Source organism: Euprymna scolopes, chromosome 13 (genome assembly GCF_053919585.1).
Source record: "Euprymna scolopes isolate OS-2025 chromosome 13, ASM5391958v1, whole genome shotgun sequence".
NCBI classification, from domain to species: Eukaryota; Metazoa; Mollusca; class Cephalopoda; order Sepiida; family Sepiolidae; genus Euprymna; species Euprymna scolopes.
This window is the reverse complement of record NC_136494.1, coordinates 82,449,391-82,472,191: the sequence shown is the minus strand read 5'-3', so window position 1 is coordinate 82,472,191 and position 22,801 is coordinate 82,449,391.

Below are 22,801 nucleotides of genomic sequence, written 5' to 3'. Positions count from 1 at the left end.
TTAAGACATTAATATTATAAGACATTAAAATCTATATATCTATAAAAGTGAAGATGTCTATCTGTGTGTGTATGTGTGTGTGTGAGTACTTTTCCCTACAAAATAACTCTGTTAATTTTCGATCTAGAGACTCGAGATTTGAGATAAGGACTATTGAGATTTGGGAAAATCTTGTTACTCGGTTTTCGCCCAGAAATTTGGCTGTCAAGGGGGGTCAAAGTTCAACGATTTGATCTTTGAAAACTCTACCAAACCCCACCCCCCGCCAATTTTGTGTCTAAACACTTGAAATTTTAAATGTAGATTACTTGAACATGGATCAAACCTTTTAATTTAATTTGAGCCCCCAAAAATAAATGTTAAGGGGTAAAAATTGGGGTCCAAGTTTAAAAGAATTGACCTCTGCGATCTCTACCAAATTGCTCAGCCAATTTCTGGTCTAAACATTTGAAATTTTACAAAAGGGGTATTCAAAGATGAGGCAAGCTTTTTAATTCGTTTGAGTCGAAAATTTGAGCTAATAAAGGGTAAACGTTAAAAACATTTGACCTTTGCGGTGTCATGCAAAGTACTCAGCCAATTTTGGGTTTAAACATTTGAAATCTATACATAACGGGTATTCAGACATGTGGCAAGCATTTTAATCAGTTTTGTGGCGAAAATTTGGCTGGCAAAAGATCAAAGTTGAAAGAGTTGACCATTGCAAATTCTACGCAATTCCTCCGCCAATTTTTTTTTGGAGTCTAAAGTCTTGAAATTTTAGATGTAGGTAACTTGGGCATGAGTAAAACTTTTTATTTTGATTTCAGACAAAAACAATAAATGTTAAGGGGTCAAAGTTGGTATTAAAGTTTTAAAACCATTGACCTCTGCGGTCTCTACGAAATTACCGAGACAAATTTTGGTCTAAACATTTGAAATCTTACATAAACTGTATTCACACATAGGGCAAGTTATGAACAGCACATAGGGCCCGAGCAAAGCCGCTAGTATAGTGATAATAATTTTCAACCTTACCTCACATAAATAATGAAATAATCTAAATATAACTTAAACTAATAGAAATAGGTGAAATGGTTTATGAATAATTGGTTAAGAATAAAAAGTTTATCTTTCATCTAATTATTTTTATTAAATTATCTTAATTTAAAAGTAGGGTCCAAGGGTGTACTTCTCCATGAAAACTAATGAATTATCTCCCATGGATTTAAATTGCATTTTTTGTGGCCGCCGGTTGTATGTTATTTATCGTTTTTATGGGTCGTGATGCATGTATATTTTAAAAGTAAGTTAGACTCTCTAAAGTTAAAAAATTGCTGATCATAGAAATTATTCGCCACGTGTTTTGAAGGAAAACAGATTTTTTCGTGAAAATGTTTAATAGTAAACCATTTGTTTCTGTAAATCTGAAGATTCATTTCTTTATAAGATTTAGATTTTGTAATTACTACTGCTCTCATTGTATCGCTATGAGGAAACAGCTTTTAGGTTTTTAAATAGCAATTTTATCAGTTCATGTAGGGTCGCTTATGTGAGTGGGTATGATCTCGGAATAAACTGTTCCCTCAATGCTTTAAGGCTCATAGCATTACTGGCCATACCATTCAGTGTATTTAATGGTCAAGAGATTGAATGTAAGGAATTTCGACAAGCGCAAGATAAATCATATGGAAACAGGTTGTATTCTTTGCTTAGAAAAAAAAGACAAAAATCAAATATGGCTGAGATCAATAACTGCGCGAGATGACACATGGTTCTTAATTGAGTTTGATCCCAAATTTTCATTCTCTCATGTTTGATTTATTTTGTTAATATTCCACCATTGAAGTAAGTGCAGTGGCAAGGAAAGAGATGATATTGGAAAATAAATATTTCTTTTCCGTTTTATTCTTGACAATATCGCTGTATTGATATATCTATTCATACACATCGCAATAAATTGTGTCTGTTTTGTTAGCTATATATTTACTTAAACATTTTATTGAAAATCATTTTTTCATTACAACTGAGGATACTAGAACAAAGATGTGCAAATAAAAACTCAGCGGGATACTAAAGAATACATTCCACAGCAGATGTATGAATTCCAACATATATTAATATAAAGGCAGATGAATTAAATAAAGGCAATTGTTTTGGCAGTAGATACAGCCCAGATCAACTACAATGCGGAACTGTTGAAACCGTAAGTAATAAATAAAACAAAAAAACTACTTCACTATCCCTGTTGTTGAATTTGAGCAAGCTAACATGATTATATATACATATATACACGCACGCACATAAGGGATGTTGCATAAGTAATGCCACCTACTTTTTATTCTTTTTTTTTTTTTTTTTTTATTACATTTTCACCCCAAACAAGGCACATTGCCACTTTGGTGTAGGGGGCTACTATCAGGGGAAACATCTACTCGGGTACTATGTAGGGATTAGGGCAGCGAGATGTTGGTTCACGTTGCACTTGAACTTATGCATGTCAGTACAGTTGGGGAAGCAGTGACCTGGAATGGAATTCCAAAGTCTAGCAGTTCTGGGGAAGAAACTACTGGAGTAGAAAGATCTTTTACATCTAGGGATCTCTACAGTGTGGGGGTGGGATTTTGCAGCTTGTCGGGTCTGTCGAGGGTGTTCACGTCGTGGGGGCACAAGTGCTTGCAGTTCTTCAGAGCATTCACCATTATAATACTTGTAGAACAGGCAGAGGGATGCAACGTTTCGACGATGGGACAGAGGCTGAAGCTTAGATGCCAGTTTAGGGCCTATCAGATTTGCGACTCTCTTTTGAACCCTGTCAAGGAGCGAGAGACTAGTAGCCGATGTACCAGCCCAAATATGACAGCAATACTCCATACATGGGCGAATAGTGGCCTTATAGAGGTACAGGATACTTTCGGGTGTTAGAAGTTTTCTAGCACGGTAGAGAGAGCCCACCTTCCTCGCAGCGGCCCTGGCAATGCTTTCAATGTAATTGTTCCAACTCATGTTTCCTGTGAACGTTAGGCCAAGGAGCTTGAGAGACGTACTCTCAGATAAAGAGTCGTTGGCCATTGCTATAGGTGGTAGAGAAGGTTTCTTGTAATTATTGAATGAAACCAGTTTTGTCTTGGCGGTATTGAACGTGACCGTCCATTTTTGTCCCCATTCCACTACTGATTGGAGGTCATCCTCTAGTGTTTCTGCCATTACTTTAGATATATGTTCATTTGTTTTCCTGTCGTGCCTGCTATAGAGTGTGGTGTCATCAGCATATATACTCATCTCAGAGGCATTTTTGTTGGGGAGGTCATTTATGAATATCAGGAACAGCAGAGGTCCAAGGATAGATCCTTGAGGCACTCCTGCATTTATATCATATTGTTTAGATGTACGACCGTCGAGGACAACCTGGATTTTTCTCTTATCTAAGAAGGATTTAATTATGTTAAGTATTCTACCAGTGATACCGTAAGATCTAATCTTCCTGAGGAGACCCTCATGCCATACCCTGTCAAAAGCCTTAGATATATCGAGAGCTACCGCTCTGCCCTCTCCCGCTTTGTCCAGTGAATGGTATATGCGTTCAGAGATTACAGTGAGGATGTCTGCCGTGGAACGGGATTGTCTAAATCCATATTGTTGGTCGGTCAGAAGTTTAGCATCTGTAAGGTGCTGGACTAGAGCATGGTTAATTAAGGTCTCAAATATTTTGGCAAAAAGTGGGAGGAGGCTAATAGGGCGATAATTTAATGGGTCAGTTCTTTCGCCAGAATTCTTGAATACTGGTACCACAGAAGCAGTTTTCCAACAGCCCGGAAAGCAAGAATTCATTAAGGCATTTGTTGTAGAGTTTGGAGAGAACTGAAGCTACTTCGGCTGAGCACTTTTTTAGTTGCACAGCTGGGATGAGGTCGGGTCCACATGCTTTTGAAGTGTCAAGGTTTTTTATGATAGCATGCACCTGAGCAGGGGTGATTATCAGATCGTCTAGCGTGGCGTCTGTCCGCATAGGAAATTGAGGTAGGGGGTGGTTTAGAGGGTCCAGTGTGGAGTTTGAGGCAAACCGACTGGCAAGCATGTTAGCCTTCTCGGTTGCTGAGCAAAGAACCTCTTGATTCCGTATAAATGGTTAAGAAGGGATTGCAGATTGCATTGGTATGATGACTGATCTCATGCATTTATGACGTGAAAATTTAATCTCTGTTGCAGATATTGACGATGTGAGACTCTAAAAAAAGTAATGCATGTGTGTCAGAAACAGATGTGTAATTTAATTTCTGGAGTGTAGAAAAATAAATTCTGGGGCACAAAACGTTGCTCCCGTCTTTGTAACTATTGTTTCATGACTAGGGCAATGAACGCTGTTTTCTCCACTCTCGCCACATTCCATTCCCCTAAACTGGACCCTATGGGGGTGCTTGAGTGCCATATATGCCGGTGCAGTTGGATTGGGCTGACTTTTGTTTCATGGGTTGAGGGTGCCGGATTGACAGTTCCTGGCTGCTGTTTCCGACTAATAGTACAGAAGCCCTAACTTTTTGGTAGCGCTTAGAGCGGTTGCTCTATCAGCAGTTGTATAATATCAGAATGATTTTAGTGCCATGTCGCGCATGGTGGCTTTCCTGAGGCCACAATCGTGTAGATGAGGAGTCAGTTGATGGTCTACTTGTGTTGCACGTCTGATATTCTGCACAACCACTTGCCCAGCACTCCTAACTGAAACTTTTAAATTAAATGAAATGTCAGTCAAGCAAAAATTACGCTTAAACTAGGTGCAAATCAAAGAAAACCAACCTGCCTCCTTTCTTGATTCTTGCATTTACAAATATCTGCAGGTTTAGAACTAATTTAAATGATGTTCAATCATTTCTTCTAGTAAACTTCTAGTAACTGTGCAGCACGTTTTCTCACTTGGTAGAGTGATTCCCTCGCATGCAAGAGGCTGTGGTTTTGAATCCTAAGTTCGGATGTGTCTAACTGATGAACCCAAATGAGGGCGAAACGCGAGTCTTGGACTTCCGATTTGTTGACTTTCATGACTCTTGTGAGTTGCGATGGTGTCTAGCTGTTGAAAGAATTATATATTCTCCCTCACATTCTAAAAATTCTATTTCTTATTGCTCATTAGGTAAGCTTGTCGTGATGACATCCTTAGTGAGTATAAGTTCTTACTAATGAGACATCGACGTGGGTTATAGCGAGTCGCAATGATCACATCCCTTGTTTGAGACGAAAGTATGTTTATTCCACTGTCGGATTTCGTTGTGGTTTAAATTATTTGTAATAGTTAATAAGACTTTCTTATGTGTGGCACGTTTGCTCAGTTGGTAGAGTGCTTGCCTTGCATGCAAGAGGCTCTGGTTTTGAATCCTGAGTTCAGATGTGTCTAACTGATGAGCCCGTTGTCTGACTGCGGAAATAATTATATATTCTCTCTCACATTCTAAAAATTATATATGTGTGTGTATGGAATTGCATTCATCTGCAAAAGATCTAGCTAATTTACATATTCTTTTAAACATTCATTTTAATTAATTCTCTATTAGATTTTTCGGTTTTCTTATGGCATGATCATCTTATTTATTTCGTGTAATTATATTCATGCAGATATTCTACAGGATGTTTACGTGTGTAATATTTGCATAGAAAGGTTATAGTAAGCACAAACCTCTTTCTATATATATTTTTGTATGTGTATATATACATATATGCTTTAAAAATTTTGTCTACCAAACTCCTCTGTCAATTTTTGGTCTACAAACATGCAACTTAATAAATAGGGTATTTGAACCCATACAAAATTTTATATTTGGGTTTTCGCTTGGAAAAATCCGTGCAAAAGTGTGAAAATTAAAGAAGAAGATTAAAGAAATGGAATTTGCCTGGTGAAGGTCGAACAACAGAATTACGAATATGCATGCGTAACGTAATAGCTATTTGTTCATGTTTAAATTTTTAGCGTTGCAGCAAATATGTCTTCATAGCTCAGGCATTAATGTCAAAGAAAAAAGTAAATCTTAAGCTAAACGTTTTGGTTTCGATTCTCAATTGTGGTGCATGAGATTTTTCTACCGTTTTTAAATCATTACTATATATTGGGTCCAATATAATCTATAACATAAAAGGCAAAATGAGCGTGCACGTTTGTGTATGTCCAACAAAGGATTTTTTGGTGGGGGTTCTCGACAAGGTTACTATTTTGGAGAAGCTTCCTTATACTTCCTAGATTATAATATCCCAGGTTCGAAAACGGATGTCGTCTCTATCTTCATTTTGATTGACTTTAAAAAAAAAATACCTGGTTCACGTTTTTTTTTTTTTTTTTTTTTTTTTTGTATAAAAACGAAACTGATCGAAACTGGTTTTCCCAGCCGGGACGTCTAGAAGGCAATCAGCTTTGATCAATGTGGGAGGGAAACTCTTCATATCAGACAATTGCTAATCATTAAGACACTACCAGAGTTTCCCCTTTTTGGGGGGAGCTGGTTTTCCCAAACATCGTGGAGAAACAAATAAATAAACTGGCCTCCAGCCAGACGTTCATTTCTGCGCCTGCGTCAGCTCATTCACTTAACTATCCATTTCTGCAAGTCAACTTTTTGATTGACATCGCTAAATTTGAACGCTTTTCACTTCCTGTCGCGTCATGGCACAGCAGTAAACTCTCAGGTTTTCTTTCACTTTCTTTTCCGCCTTCGCGTCATGTGTTCTTGCCTGTCTGTCTACTAACACTTTCTTTTCCAAACACACACCTAAAAACACCCGGGCAACGCCAGGCACCCCCTCTAATATAATGATAAATACGAAATCTGCATTAATCAAAATATCATATTAAAGCGTATTTTGCAACAGAGCAATGCCGGATAGCCTGCTAGTAATATATATATATATATATATATATATATATATATATATATATATATATATATATACTAGCAAAAGTAAGCATCGTTGACTGTGTTCAAAAACAGTGTACAGAAAATGGACTCTGATTTATGAAAGTATGATAGGTTATGAAATGGAAGGGTTGTAAATTTGGGCTGAATTTGGGGGTATCAAAGCCAAAGCAAAATATGATGAAAGTAAAAATATAATAGATAAACCCCATAATTTATTATACCATACCTGTTCATACTAAAACACTTATCACAATATTCTTTGGATCTATATTAAAAAACGTTGTTAAACTTTGTGACATATTTCCATTCAATGGAGGTCAGGTGCGAACGAACACCCCATAATTTTATTACACCATAACCTTGGCCTTTTGGTGTCAAGATCAAAGTGTAGTATCTGTTCTTCAGATGCTGCACTTCTATTTCTTGTTCTCTTTCGGTGGAGGAGAAATCCTTCACGACTGAGACAATTTTTATTTTTGTACCTTTTCTCCACGTTAAAAAAACGACCCTGGTGTCTAACTCTGTCCCGTGGGGAGGCATAGTAAATAGGTACACCATATTTCTTCAAACTGAAACATAATTATCAAAGTATACTTACGCAGATAGATATTGAAAGTCTTTATAAAAGTTTGTGCCTATTTCCATTCTACGGAGGCCAGGCGCGAACGCAGACCCCACGGTTTAAATATACAATCCCTATTTATGTTAAAACATACTTATCAAAGTATTCTTATGTACATCTATCAAAAACACTTGTAAACGTTTTTTTTTAATTTTTAAATTTTTTATTTCCATACTTTGTGGACCAGGCGCGAACGCAGACCCCACAATTTTAATGAACCACCGTTCTGGCAGATCAGAAATACCCATTCCTGTGTCTCGATACATCTTCTATCATTATATGTAATCAGTTTTTTTAAAATAGTCAACCATATAGGAGCCTATTTGTGACCACACACACACACATTCAGCTTTATATTATATATATATATTGTTGTGGTTGCACACATTCATCTGCATATGTGGATAGTAATTACACATAAATAGAAAGACTCAGTATGTCTGAGTGTGTGTTCACCAGAAGCCACCGAAGGCCGCCGAGAGCAGATGTTTTTCTCCAGCAAAGACTCTCTTATTTGACACCATTATGTAAATATCCTGTAAATATACCTTTTCCTAATACACTTCTTATTTGATCTACCTTTGTTTATTGAGTCGTCATTTATATTGCTTTCTACGTTACTTGTTTCAACCTGCAAACTTAACATATATATATATATATATATATATATATATATATATATATATATATATATATATATATATATATATATATATATATAGTCATTTGTATCTTCTATGGCTAAAACAATCCTGTGGAGGAAAGGATCAGTTTCTGTTTAGCATAAAAGCAATCTAATGTGTAGTAGCTTCATTAGAATAGTAAATATGAGACTTGTACAAATGTAAATAATTTTTTTAGAATATTTTATTTCCGGAGAGTCTCGAGTCGATCAGAAAGTATTCAATCAGATTAAATACAGTACACTAGTAATAAATAAAAAGAACCAGGGCAATGTAAAGTATTGCATATTCTTAATTGAGAGTATTAATATTGTCTATGTGTTACGAGATTATCCTAGGATGATCATCAAAAGCAGGATAATTAATAGAAATTATATGTAAGATAAGTAAAAATATTTAAAAAAAAAGAAAAGAAAAAAAAGGAATTTCATTTCCTTACGTTCTAATATATTTCAGTTATTTTATGGATCTAACCAATAACTACCTTTAGTGACCCAAGATGCAATCAAAGGAAAATTTCACTAGTTTCTTTCGATTTAAAAAAAAATGTAACCCTCATTGAAACTTGTAGTGGGAACAGGATGGTCTGTTTATGTTATAGACGATCACATCCCCAATGTTATTTGAATTAATTGAATGGTAAAGTGATTGAAAAGCAAAAGGTCGCATAATGGTGACAAAAACATACCGTTATATATTAGTGGAAGAATGCAGATTTATTTACATAAATTTACATGAGAAATAATAAGGATATAGATAGTAATAAGACTTCGTTGAGAATAGGGGTTCGTTGAGAATAAGAGTAACGTTACTTGCGATTGATGAGAGGCAGGCGGGTTAGTCAGGAGCTCTGGTTCGGTAGCCATGCTACCGGAATGGTCTCTGTCACATCTTGACTGGTTGGGAGTTCAACAGAAAAAAGAGAGAAATATGAGAAACAGGAAGTCACGTGGCTGTGTCGCTTTCAAGTTATTAGATGTAAAGGGCGACAATCGAGTTAGCCTGGGAGTTTCAATTCTCACAAACTTATTTGAATTTTTCAACTATTAGCATCTATAACACACATTAAAACAAATGATCACTTTTATATTTCTAAATAAACAGAATAATAAACATTATATTCAGTTTGACATGTTGGTGTATATTGAATAGATTTTAGAAATGTGCTTTCAAATTAACTTATCTCTGTCCAGGTCTTTATTTGTCACACTTTCTCTCAAACACATCCTTATCACTTCCTTGACCTTCTCTAGCAAACTGATCGTGCCACCTTAACTGTTCTACATCCACTAATCCAAGAACTCTCAATGGGACAAAATTAATAGAACCTTTTGCTCTACATGTGTATTGTGCAGATTTAATATTCCTCTGAGGTCATCAGATCTAAGTTTGTCTTTAAGATATACATTACACATCAATCATATTATTCTCATATCGTTTACCTCCTTGCAATACATATTCTCAACCTTCACTAGTCCAGTTTTACTTCCATGCATCATTACATTTCGTACACATCCCTAATAAACTGTCACCTTATTTTAAAATGATGAGACTCTGCTGATTAGTAACAGTGGTAGTTCCCTGAACTTACTCCACTCATCCCTAACGTTGACAATCACACTGCCCTAGCTGATTCTTATACTCCAATCGTGTCACTGATGTAATAAAACTTCTGAACAACCTCAATAGCCTTCGGATCGAAATATACTTTCACCACACCTGTGTTCTCATACATCTCCATTGTCTCACACGTCTTTCACACAAAGTTGTTCTTATATCTCAACCTACAAGTAATCCTACAGCACTGTATTTGTATATGATGCTTTCAAATAACAAAAAAATTAAGTTGCACCTGACTCCTTCTCCACAAAATGAGTAGAGGAATTTCATTTTCCTAAAGTCTTTCAAAGACTACAGCAACTCATTTTTAGGTTCCAGAATTCAATAAGAAGATTCCCAAGTTTTTGAAAAGATGTGCCCTGAGCAATTCGGAGATTACACCTTCTGAAACGTTGTGCAAATTGCTTCAGTCTGTAAAGAATTTCTGTAAATATTTCAATTTAATTTAGCATTTTCATTGGTCTGTTATGCTACAGTTTGAAATAGCATTTTTGTTGACGTCACATGCAATTTTAAATAGCATTTTTGTTGACGTCACATGCAATTTTAAATAGCATTTTTGTTGGCAAGTCGGGCTTTCGTTTTAAATAACATTTCAAGTGGCCAATCGGCTTTAATTTTAAGTAGCATTTCCGTTGATTTATAACATTGACTTTGAAATGCTATTTCCATAAGTGTACCAATTTTCTTTTCATACTAACGAGTCGCAATATCATCTCTTAATGCGTTTTCAGGAGTAAAAATAACCGGAGCATGTAACATCACAGATTATGGATTTTCTTGTTTAGATGGAACCATTGCATTTTGCCTCGTTTCTTTCTAATTTAGGTCGACTGTTTCTAAGCTAATGTAGCAGCCGGCAACATCAAAGCCTCATCAAATAATGTTATTAATCGCAGGGTTACATGGTATCTGCCTAGTACTTTAGTGACAAGATAGCGGATCGATTTCAGTGCATTTTTTCTTTTTTCTGAAACGCATCCTGTTTTCTAATGTAAAGTTATGCCAATATTTCTACTAATGTTTTTAAAGTTCTACCCCATGCGATTAATTTTTAATTGTGTCAAAGAATCTATAAACATGGCTCTATCCGTCTGTTGACTCATCCGTTCCTATATCCATTTGTCTGTCATGCTAATGCTTGAAATTGCATTTTGATACATGTATTTTGAATAGACGCTTGTTAATTTAGATGTATCAATTAATCAACTAGCGACCCTGCTCATCGCTTTGTCAGGGTTGTCAGAATATATGCAATTTTAATTCAGAACTCCTGCATTAATCATATATTCCGAACATCTCCATCATTAAAACGAAAAGATCAAAAATAGTGTTAATGCATTTTGTGTACAATCGCCAAAGACAAGCAAGATGCATTATGTAAAACTATAACATATATTTAATTCTTACTCTAGTTTTAAGATGAGGTCATTGATTATAAAGGGGGGAGGGTAGATTTCTTTTCTTTAGAGAAGCGCCATAGGATAATTCCGACAGCGATAATTTTTAATGTACACTACAAGGCAAACAAACCAGACACGCAAGGCCTACCATCAGAATCTGTTCTAAGTTTGGAAAAACATTTTGAGCTTGAAAGGTATTGATTAAATGGGCAGATTTTAAGAATATCCGTTTTTTTTCTCGGGATATGTACTGCTTACCGTTTTAGGACTTCCACATTTCAAAGTAATATACAAGATTAGAGATATCTTGTTCAGTTTTAAAATGTGAAATTTAAAAACCTCTTAAAGAGATCTCCATATTTACTTTATAACATCTACAAACCTACCTGAAAAGCCATTTCAAGCTTCATCATCCAAGCTATCAACTTGAAACATTAGCATTGTAATTCTGTTTGTATTTGCTGCAAAATTTTAGAGTCGCAGATGTTTAAATGCACTTCTATTCGTATGCAGACGACAGATAATTACGCTTCTTAATACCTGGCATCGTTAGCTTGTTTTTTTTTCTTGTTTTTGTTTATGTATTATCTGCTGAGCTACGATAACTCTTGTCATTGCCTTCCTTCTTTAATTTGTTTCATACAAACACTCTTTAATCAAGTAGTAAAGATTTTCAGCCTGAAAATGCTACTAATTATGCAAATTATTAACCAGCCAGAGCCATTTAGCTTTAAACACACTGAACAACGAATTTGAAAAGGGGAGATAACTCAATTTACAGTTAATGTCATCTGAATGAACAATTTAACTTATGTTTCTAAATTCTTTACATGAGGATTGCTTATTGGTATTATTTGTGCTACTATTCTCATCTTGTTTGTTATTTTTACAACCTTTTGACTAATGTAAGCTTCGACCTTCTTTAGGTAAACTTTTCAAATTTTGAAATCTTGCTGTTGGATTAAAGAATATAAATTTACACTACTAACGATTACTGTGATATTGTGCCATTAACTACTGTTCACTCTTTAACCCTTATCCTCAAGTGGCCTCCGGGCCTTGATAAGTAGTGATTCCTATGTTAAAAAAAAACTATATAATTTCAAACTGGGTCCTCTATTTAATCCATAGAGGTAGATTATTCTAATTCTGTCAGCCATGATAACGTAGAAGGTTTAATTATTGTTTTATTCTTATTATTGGCCGAACCTTCCAGATCAGCTGCATTTACACTCTAACGAAGATTGATGATGTTGTATACATAATCTCCTTCTCTGTCGGGTGCACCTTATCTCCATCACTCTTTTCCATTTTCTCTCTATTCAGCTCCTCTTTTTAAACGATCTAAAACAATAAAATTAATAATATAATACAATTTTTTCTTGCTTAGTATATCAATATATACTTCATTAGTGATGTCCTGAAAACAAAGGGATAAATTTGCTTGAACTAGCTAAGTGGGCTTGGCTGCAGTATTCGAAACTAGTGCACAATCATAATCTATTTTATATTTGGTCAAGTCTTAAAAAAGCATCTTGCGTCCTCAAAGATATTGATTGAATACACGAATTTAATGTAAAATCCATTTTTGCTTCTGTTGGTATTTTTCATCATTTTTGTCAGGATATTTGCTGCTTACCGTTTTAGCATTTCCACATTGCAAAGTAATATCCAAGATTAGAGACATCTTGTTCAGTTTCAAAATGAGAAATTTCAAGCTCTCTGAAAGAGATCTGCATATTTACTTTATAACATCTACAAACCTCCCGGAGAAGTCATTTCAGGCTTCATCATCTAAGATATCAATACAAAACATTGACATAGTAATTCTGTTTGCATTTGCTGCAGAATTTTAGAGTGAAGTTGCAGATGTTTAAATGCTCTTCTGTTCTAATGTCGATGACAGATAATCACGATTCTTGCTATCTTGCATCGTTTCTCTCGTTTTCTTTTCTTCTTTCTGTTTTTGTATTGCCGAACTAGAATAATTCTTATCAGTTCTTTCTCCTTTAGCTTGTTTCAAACAAACATTCTTTAATCTAAAAGTACAGTACTGTAATACTGTAACGTATGCAAATTAACTGCCAGCCAAAGCCATCTAACTTTAGACTCTCTAAACGGCTAATCTACAAAGATGGGAGTGGTAACATTAAAACAAGCTACATTTTGTGCCGTAGAATTTATTTTTCTTCATAGTCACAACCATTCTCAGTGTGCTATTGCCAGCCTCTTTTGTTGCCTCAGTCGTAAAAATCTGGATTGCACATTGTCACTCACATCTCTGTTGCGAATCTGAAATCGATGAACCCATCTCTTGCGCTGACATCACCTGAATTGGCTTTGTAAACGTTCAACAGCGTGTTGGTGACGGTTGGTTGTTTCAATTTTTTCTATATGAAGGAATTCAATGACATATTTTTTGCTTTTGATGCAAGTCCATGGTAGAGGTTGTTTTCTTAGAATCTCACACTGCCAATATCTGTAACAGAGTTATGAAACTTTCAGGTCATGTATGTAAGAGTTCAGTCATTATACAATGCAAATTCAAATCCCTCCTGATCCATTCGGGCGGAATAAAAATATAGGTGGCGTTACTAACGTAATGTACTTGCAATAACCCTTATCCCTGAGTGGCTTCCAGGCCTTGATAAGTGGTGATAACTGTGTAAAAAAAAATGTATGTGTTATATATATATATATATATATATATATATATATATATATATATATATCATCATAATCATCATGCAGTCTTTCAGTCTTGACGATGACTAGTCGTGGCCTCAGTGCTTTATCCTTTGGTGTTGGGATAGTCCTCTTTCTGTGTGAAACATCCGGTCACAGGCACTGCATATGTGGTCGCCAGGGTTGTGTCGTCTATAGTGTCTCAGCTCTAAGGCTTCTCCAATCTTTCTCTCTATTTCTTTCTTTCCTTTGTGGAGACTGTTCCGCTAACTACTCTTTTCTTTGGCTTGTTCCTCCCAACTCTCGACATTGATGTTCATTGCCTTCAGGTGCCACTTTGTTACATCTTTGTAGCAAAGCTTCTGATCTCCTCCCTTGCAGATTCCATTTTCCAGTTCCCTGTAGAGGATCATCTTTGGAATTCAGTTGTCTTACATTCTGGCAATGTGCCTGATCCATCGTAGTTGCATAGTAGCAAGGGTAGCTTCCATGCTATCTAGGTTTGCTCTCCTGAAAACTTCCATGTTTGGTATGTAGTCACTCCATTTTATCTTCATGATCCTTCTCAGGTGTCTCTGTTGGACGGCTTCCAATCATGTTATGTGTTTTCTATACAGAGTGTAGGTCTCTTCTGAGTATAGCAAGGCTGGCAGGATGATGGTTTTGTAGACTCTGCACTTCGTCTCTAGCCGGATACTGGCTCTTGTCCAGAGCCTCTTTTCTAGCTTGCCAAAGGAGGCACATGTGCTTTGAATTCGGCAGCTTATTTCTTTGTCAGCATGGTTATCAGTGGCTCTTGCAGGTCGTTGTTATCTGGTGAGGGCTGATACATCACTTCTGTCTTCTCTATGTTGATTTGTAGGCCTATCTCCCCGGCTGTTTAAGAGAAGGTATCAACTATCCTTTGCATCTGAGCTTGATTGTGAGCTATCAGAGCAGTATCGTCTGCAAACAGTAGTTCTGTTATCATCTCCTTCCTTGTCCTGGTCTTGGCCTTCAGTCTTGCAAGGTTGAACAGTTTCCCATCAGAGCGTGTGTGGATGAAGACACCTTCTTCAATGCTTTGACGAAGCAGCATTAAGACGGTTGTCAGAAATAGGGTGAACAGTGTTGGGGCCAGTACGCACCCTTGTTAGGTGCCGTGGTTTACTTCCAAGAGTTCGCTTTCTAGATTCTCTACTACAACTCTCCCTTTTGTTCCTTCATGAAATTGTTTGATAATTCCCACAAAGTGATTGGGGCATCCAAACACTTTAAGGACCATCCATGGCATTTTTCAGTCAACCGTATCAAATGCTTCACGGAAGTCTACAAAGACTATGTAGAGCTCCCTGTACTGTTCAATTGCTTTTTCTTGAATCTACCGTAAGCTGAAGATCATATCTATTGTAGATCTTTCATGCCTGAATCCACACACACACATACATATATATATATAGTCATATTTATATGTTTGATTACATATGAATATGTGCATCTGATGAAATAGTTTCTTGTGGAAATGGGTAGATTGATTTTTTTTTTTTTTTTTACATGGGGGTCACCACTTATCAAGGCCCGGAGGTCACTCAGGGATAAGGGTTATTGCGTGTACAGTAATCAATGAGATAGTATTGTAGTAATCATTAGTATTGGAGATTTGATAGAGTGTCTTACTTAAGGGGGCGATTTGTCAGGAATTTGTTTATGTTGGACTTGAAGACATCCAAGTTGTAGTCAGGTGGGAAACAGGCAAACGGTAGAGAGTTCCACAGTCGTGTACTTCTGAAAAAGAAGCTCTGCTCATGGAATCTACGTTTGGATTTAGGCACAGATAAAGAGTGGGGAAAATTATTGACAGTAGTTTCAGCCAGACGGGTTTATCTTGTGAAAGATTTGGCGAGAGGGAACGAGAGATTGGAGCTCAGACGAGCACTTGCCATGGAAATAACGATAAAACAAAGATAGGCTCACAACGTCTCTTCTGTGGGAAAAAGGCTGCAGGTAAGAGAAAAATGCATCCCCCACCAAACCACGAAGTCGATTTAATACTCTGTCAAGGCAAGAGAGGCTGTTTTTAGCAGCTCTTGCCCAGATGTGGCAGCAGTACTCTATCCTTGGACGTACTTGGCTTTTATACAGATAGAGAATTGCATCAGTAGTGAGATATCTTCTGGAGTGGTAGAAGGATCCCACCATTTTCCAAGCGTCCCTGGCAACAGATTTAATGTACGTGTTCCATTTCAGATCAGGAGTAAAGGTCAAACCCAGAAGCTTGTCAAAACATGGAGCCTCCACAAGACGAGATCCATTCATTTCAATTGATACCAGATGGGGATCAGAGCGTTGATGATGTAAAGATAGAAGCTTGGTTTTGGATACATTAAAAGTGACCAGCCATCTCTTCCCCCATTGTACCACGTGCTCAAGATCAGAGGAGAGAATCAGAAAGTATTTGTCATAAATGGTCGTGTCATCAGCATAGCTGTCAACAAATGATTTAAGTATGTGTTTTGGGAGATCATTGATGTAGATCAGGAAGAGTGTTGGGCCCAGGATGGACCCCTGTGGGACTCCAGCATTAATACTGTGGGCCTCTGATTTCTGCTCATCAACCACTACTCTAACGAACCTATCACTGAGAAGAGATTTAATGATTGAGAAAACATTTCCAGTAATACCGTAGATTGAAATCTTGTGACGTAGGCCCTTATGCCATACCTTATCGAAGGCCTTTGATATGTCAAGAGCAAGTGCCATGGAAAGGAAACCTTTGTCAAGAGATTCACTAATCCTATGTGATATAACCGTTAGCACATCTGCTGTAGATCTTGCAGAGCGGAAACCATATTGCATGTCACTAACAAGGTTGTTTCTGTTGAGGTGGTTGACTACTCCTTTATTTAATATGGATTCCAACAACTTACTCATGACACACAGGAGACTTATTTGTCTGTACTGAGAGGGAGATGACTTTTCACCTGAATTCTTCAATACAGGGCATACTGATGAGGTTTTCTAGGGTGTTAGAAAACACTTCTCCTTAAGGCAACGCTTAAACAGTTTTGTAAGTATGAGGCCAAGTTCTGGTTGGAGCTTTTTCAGCACTATAACTGGAATGCCGTCAGGGCCAGTTGTTTTACTGGAATGAAGATTCTTGATTAGCTTAGCGACCTCACGCACAGATATTTGTATGTTGCATAGCGTGTTGCCTGTTATAGGAGGAAATACAGGGAGTTCATGGCCATTGTCGCATAGGGTAGAATTAGCGGCAAAGTTCTTGGCAAATAGTCTGGCCTTGTCTGATGCTGACGAGATGACCTCAGGTCCATTGATGATAGTTGGGATAGAACGCACGCTTCTGTTCAGGATCCTGTTTGCTTTTGTTTGTCTGTTTTATGGTATCTCTATTCAATTCAATTTATTTGACAAAAAAAAAAAAAAATAAAATAAAGCAAGTATATTTTAATGCCATGTAGGCATAATCAATCAATTTAAGGTTTATATCATGCCAAAACACGCGACCTATAGTTTTATGATTCATTAAATAAAAGCATTTTATTATCTGTTCAAAACGAGTAAACTTTAAGCCGAATCTAAATATATTTTTGTTCTATGGAGATCACCATTTATCAAGGCTCGAAGGTCACTCAAGGATATGGGTTGTGTTAGATAGATGGTGAGATAATATCAGTCGTGGTGGAAACTTGGGTAGGATAAGATTATCTAAATGCCCGACTCAATAGGAATTTATTTACATTAAACTTGAAAATTACCATGTTATAGTCAGTCGAGAAGCAGACAAACGGCATGGTGTTCTACATACAGACAGTTCTAGGGAAGGAGTTCTGCTTGTGGAATTTTCGTTTAGTTTCGGGCACAAATAGGGCATGAGAAATGATATTAGCAGTTGTTTCAGTTAGGCGAGTATATGTTGTGAATGTTTTCTGGGGAGGGATCATAGATTAGAGCTCAGTCGAACACCTAGCATAAAAGTATCGATGGAGCTGAGATACTAAACAAGCTAAAAATGCAAAGGCCATTCGAATCAAACTGCATAGAAATGATCTGAATGATTGGTTCTATCAAACTAAATAAGTATTCCTGTTTTATTCAGTGTGGTTGATAGTATTCAGATTCAGATCGTTGTAAGCGCTACACGTATTCCAACCTTCTGTACAGATGTATTTACCCATCAGAAAGCCAATCATACTGCGAGCGAGAGTAACAAATATTTCCCCTCTTTGGTTTGAACAAGAAAACGAAGAAAAACATGATCATTAAAATGTAGTGTAATATTTCTTTCTTTTCTGATTTTTTTGAGATAAGGATTGCTTATTCGTAATATTTTGATTATTTGAACTACTATGCTCATCTTGAGTGTAATTTTCCCAACGTTGATGCAACCTCTATCTTTCTTCAGGTGGATCTTGCTGAACTCAGGAATCTGGACGGAATTTCTAATGGAACCCTTTATTTACTTCACGGAGGTAATATGTTTTCGTTCCATCAGCCATGACTAAATGGAGGTCTTAAGTAATTGGCAATTGAATTTTTAGGCCGCCCACACTGAGAATTGAACCTTCAACCTTCAAGACACACTCTTACAGCTGATTTTTCCAAGTACTCTAACCACTGTACCATGGATCCTTGCATTCAGAATTCCGTCCAAATTCTCGAGGTCAAGAAAAACATTTAAGAGTTCAACAAGATAGACATAGAGGTTACATCGACCGAAACGTTGTTAAAATGACACTCAAGATGAGAACAGTAATCTGAAGAAACTAAATAATATGACTCTTTATTTACACATGTGTATTGGTGGATGTTAACAGTCGTCGAGCTTTTACCTTTCATAGTTCGGGCTATATCATAAGAATATATGCACTAATATATATTTTTCACAAATATACATATATATATATATATAGAGAGAGAGAGAGAGAGAGAGAGAAAAGTGAACATGTCTGTGTGTGTGTGTTTTTGTACATTTCCCTACGCAATAACTCTGTCAATTTTAAGTCTACAGACTCGAAATTTGAGATACAGGGTACTGAGATTTGGGAAAATCTATGTGATCGGTTTTCGGCCAGAAATTTGGCTGTTAAGGCGTCAAAGTTCAACGATTTGACCTTTGATAACTCTACCAAACTCGACCGACAATTTTGGATCTAAACACTTGCCATTTTAGATAAAGGTTCCTTGGACATGGATCTAACTTAATAACTTGATTTGAGCCCCAAAGAATAAATTTTAAGGGGTCATAATAGGGGTCAAAGTGTAAAAAATTGACCGTTTTTTTTTTGCTGCTCAGCATACACCTCCAAACACCCGGGCAACGCGGGGTACCCATGCTAGTATATATATATATATATATATATATATATATATATAAAGAAAAGGGTAAAAGAAACAGAAAATGAAACGCATATAGATGTCAGATGTTAATTATTTACTTCTAAGAAATGGTAAGAAAGAAGAAAAATATAACGAAAAGATACGACTCGTACATCGGAAATTATTTGACTTGTTTATTTTTCACATTAGTTGCTATCATATCCGACTTAACGTGATTCGGGGTCCATTGTTTTCTTTTATATATTAAAGTGCTAACTTGCGCATGAATTGATAAGATCTATGTATTCCCTGTAATAATTTTTGCTGAAAGGGAACAATCTATTCCAAATCATGGATTTTATTGATTGATTCAGAAACTTAACAAAAACAAAAAAAATATCTGTTTTTCTTAATAAATGTTATGGGATAAAAAAAAAATGCTTTCATCTGCTTTTGGAATTCTTATTCTTGAAATGATAATTGATAATCTGGATTATTTGGATTTGTGTTTTATTCTCATGGACACTTGCCACAAAAGATAAAGGTGCTACATGAATTGGAACAAATGCATTGAGTGAATTGCTAAGGCTGCTAGAAGGTTACTCACACCTGGGAGTATCCTGCATCTCTACAAAGTCAGTATTCGATCATACATGGAATATTGTTGTCACATCTGGACTGGTACATATGCCAATAGTCTCTCGCTCCTAGATAGGTCTCAAAAAAGAGTCGTCAACCTAATAGGTCCTGCAATGTCGGGCAAACTCCAACCTCTGTCTCATCGCCGAAATATGGCATCTCTCTGTCTGTTTTACAAGTACTTTAATGGTAAGTGCTCAGACGAACTCAAGGTACTAGTACTCCCTCGACATACATAACCCCAACAAACCTGACAAGCACCAAAATCCCACTCCCACAGTGTAGATATCTCTAGACGCTGTAAAACCTTCTACTTAAATAGTTTCTTTCCTAGAACTTCTAAACTTTGGAATCCAGGCCCCTGCTTTCGTAACTGTACTGACTTGTTGAAGTTCAAGTGTAATGTGAACAGAAATTTCGCTGTCCAACTCCCTACATTGTAACCCTGCAAATCTGGTCCCAAATAGTAGCCCATTACGACTTAGTGGTACTATGCCTTATTTGGGGTGAAAACAACAGTAAAAAAAACAGTAACAATCGTTTATAATTGATAATGGTTCAGTTCGCATCAGTGGTGTTACTAAGAATAAAATAAAAACTACTTGACATTTCTACTCGATCATGGCTGGTGAAACGAGAACAATCTACCCACATGGATTAAAAAATTTATGTGTTAGATACTGACTTTGATATACAGATTCATGAATTTAACAAGATGCATCTGAAAATTGTTGCAGATTATATCGGTCGAAACGTTGTGAGAGTAAAACCCAAGATGAGAATAAAAGTCTGAATAATCCAAATAGCACAGATGTTTTGTATTATTTGGATTATTCGGACAGCTGCTCTCATCTTGGGTGTGATTCTCATATTACAGTCGATGTGAACTCCGAGTTTCTTCGTATATATATTGTCGAACTCGGGAATCTGCATGAAATTTTTAACACAAGAGTAACATTGAAGATGAGAACAGTAGTCTGAATAATCCAAATAATCATCTTAAAAATCCAGAACCATATAACGCAAATAACGAGAACAATCTACCTGTCGGAATTAAATAAAACGTTTAGTTCAGAATTACATGGCGGTTTCTGAGTTTGACTAGATGCACCTTAAAAAATGCATCGACCGAGATGTTGTGAGAATAACAGCCAAGATGATAATAGTTGCCCATATAATCAAATGACACAGATGTTTTCCATCTTATATAATTACGAGCTCAAGTACTTGTAGAATTGATTTACAAACAACTTTATTTAGTAGTCTTAATTGGACATGTAATTAAAAAGGAGAAATGAAAGACAAGGGTTTTAGCAAAGAAATACGTCCATGAGTATGGGTAAATTCAAAATGTTAGAAAATCCACGTGGTGTTAAATAAATGTTCCGTTAGTAGGGAAGAGAGAAGATTTCATATGTGAAGGATACGGTGACAACATAATACACTGCCTTTTTGTAAGGAAAGGGAAGAGTTCATATATAAGTTGGAAAGGGAGGAGAGTATAGGTGGCACTCCCTTTTATCAACTTCCGCGTATACTCAGTTCGTCTGAGAAATGACCTCTGATTGTGCAAGTTAGAAAGTTAAATACTTATACCAGTAAACAACGAGCTTAAAAACGAAGCATAGATTCAAAAACGTAATGATTGATGTTGCTGTTACATACGCACCTATGTACGATAAGTTTAGAATCAACATAAAAATTATATTAGCAGCTGAAAGGAACATGTTTACGACCAAATCACTACGCCATTCATCCTGTGTGGGTTAAGCCACCTTCCTTCGAAAGAGGAAGTTTTTAGGGAATCTTAAAATCACAAGTGGTCTCCAGTCGCATTTATATCTCAGTCAGGATAGATAATGGCGTTATTTTTACAGGTATATGTTGCTATTCTTCCACATACAACACTTGGTATTTCCAAATGGTTACCCATCTGTTATTGACTAGGTTCAATATAATTTAACTGTAGAGTTCCAACAAAATCCAGTGTGATAATTCGATATGACATACTGAAGAAAACTCTTTGCTTGAAAGCTTTTCATATGTGGGACTTACAGAAAGTCTTAGATTTTCTGAGAGGAAGATTAAATCTGGACAGTATAGTGATATGTGTGAAGAACTGGAGAATTCCTTGTTTTATTACTTTGAAAAAAATAGATGAGTGGTTGAGTTATTAGATTTAGGATAGTTGAGGTAGAAAAGTTGGCAGAGGAAGGCTGAGGAAAACATGTCAGAAAATAATAAAGACTGGTTTGAGAGAAATAGGGATACATTAAGACTTGGCCAGAAACGGGTTAGTTTGGAAGTCAATTTTTGAAACCCATCTAATAATATGAAGCCGAATATGATTTTACACATGATATATCAATCTATCTATTTATCTATCTATCTATCATTATATGAAAGGAACTTTGTCTGTATCTGTGAGTTCGTGCCCTATGGATGCCTAAACGGCTGGGTCGATTCTTTTTTCAATTTTGCACAAATGTAGTTAATGTGCTTGGCGGTGTTTTTAGATACGTTTTCTATCAAAATGCCTTTGATAAGTATCGATAATCAAAAAAGTCCGATGAAAGAAGGAACAGGCGATTCTTTGGTAGGTTCTTTGGTATGACAGGGGCGCGTTCAAAATGAATAGTTCTGTTATGTTGTGGGAGGGTGTAACAGTGTCTATTCAATGTTCATATAATCGTATGTATATAATCAATACTGACTGACCGTCGCCCAGGAAAAAAAAGGGTTCCTTAACTTGTTCCCACACCAGGCGGGAAAAGGTATTTGAAGGTGTGAACACTCTTACCTCCGATAATGGTACTACCATGACAGAGGTCCACTTGGATCAGCCATCAGATCGTGATTTGTTTTCTTGCTGTCGTCTAGATGTTCCTAATTGTTCCTTGGGTGTATGTTACACACAATACAGTCCAGCGCATAACATTTAATAGAAATAACGGC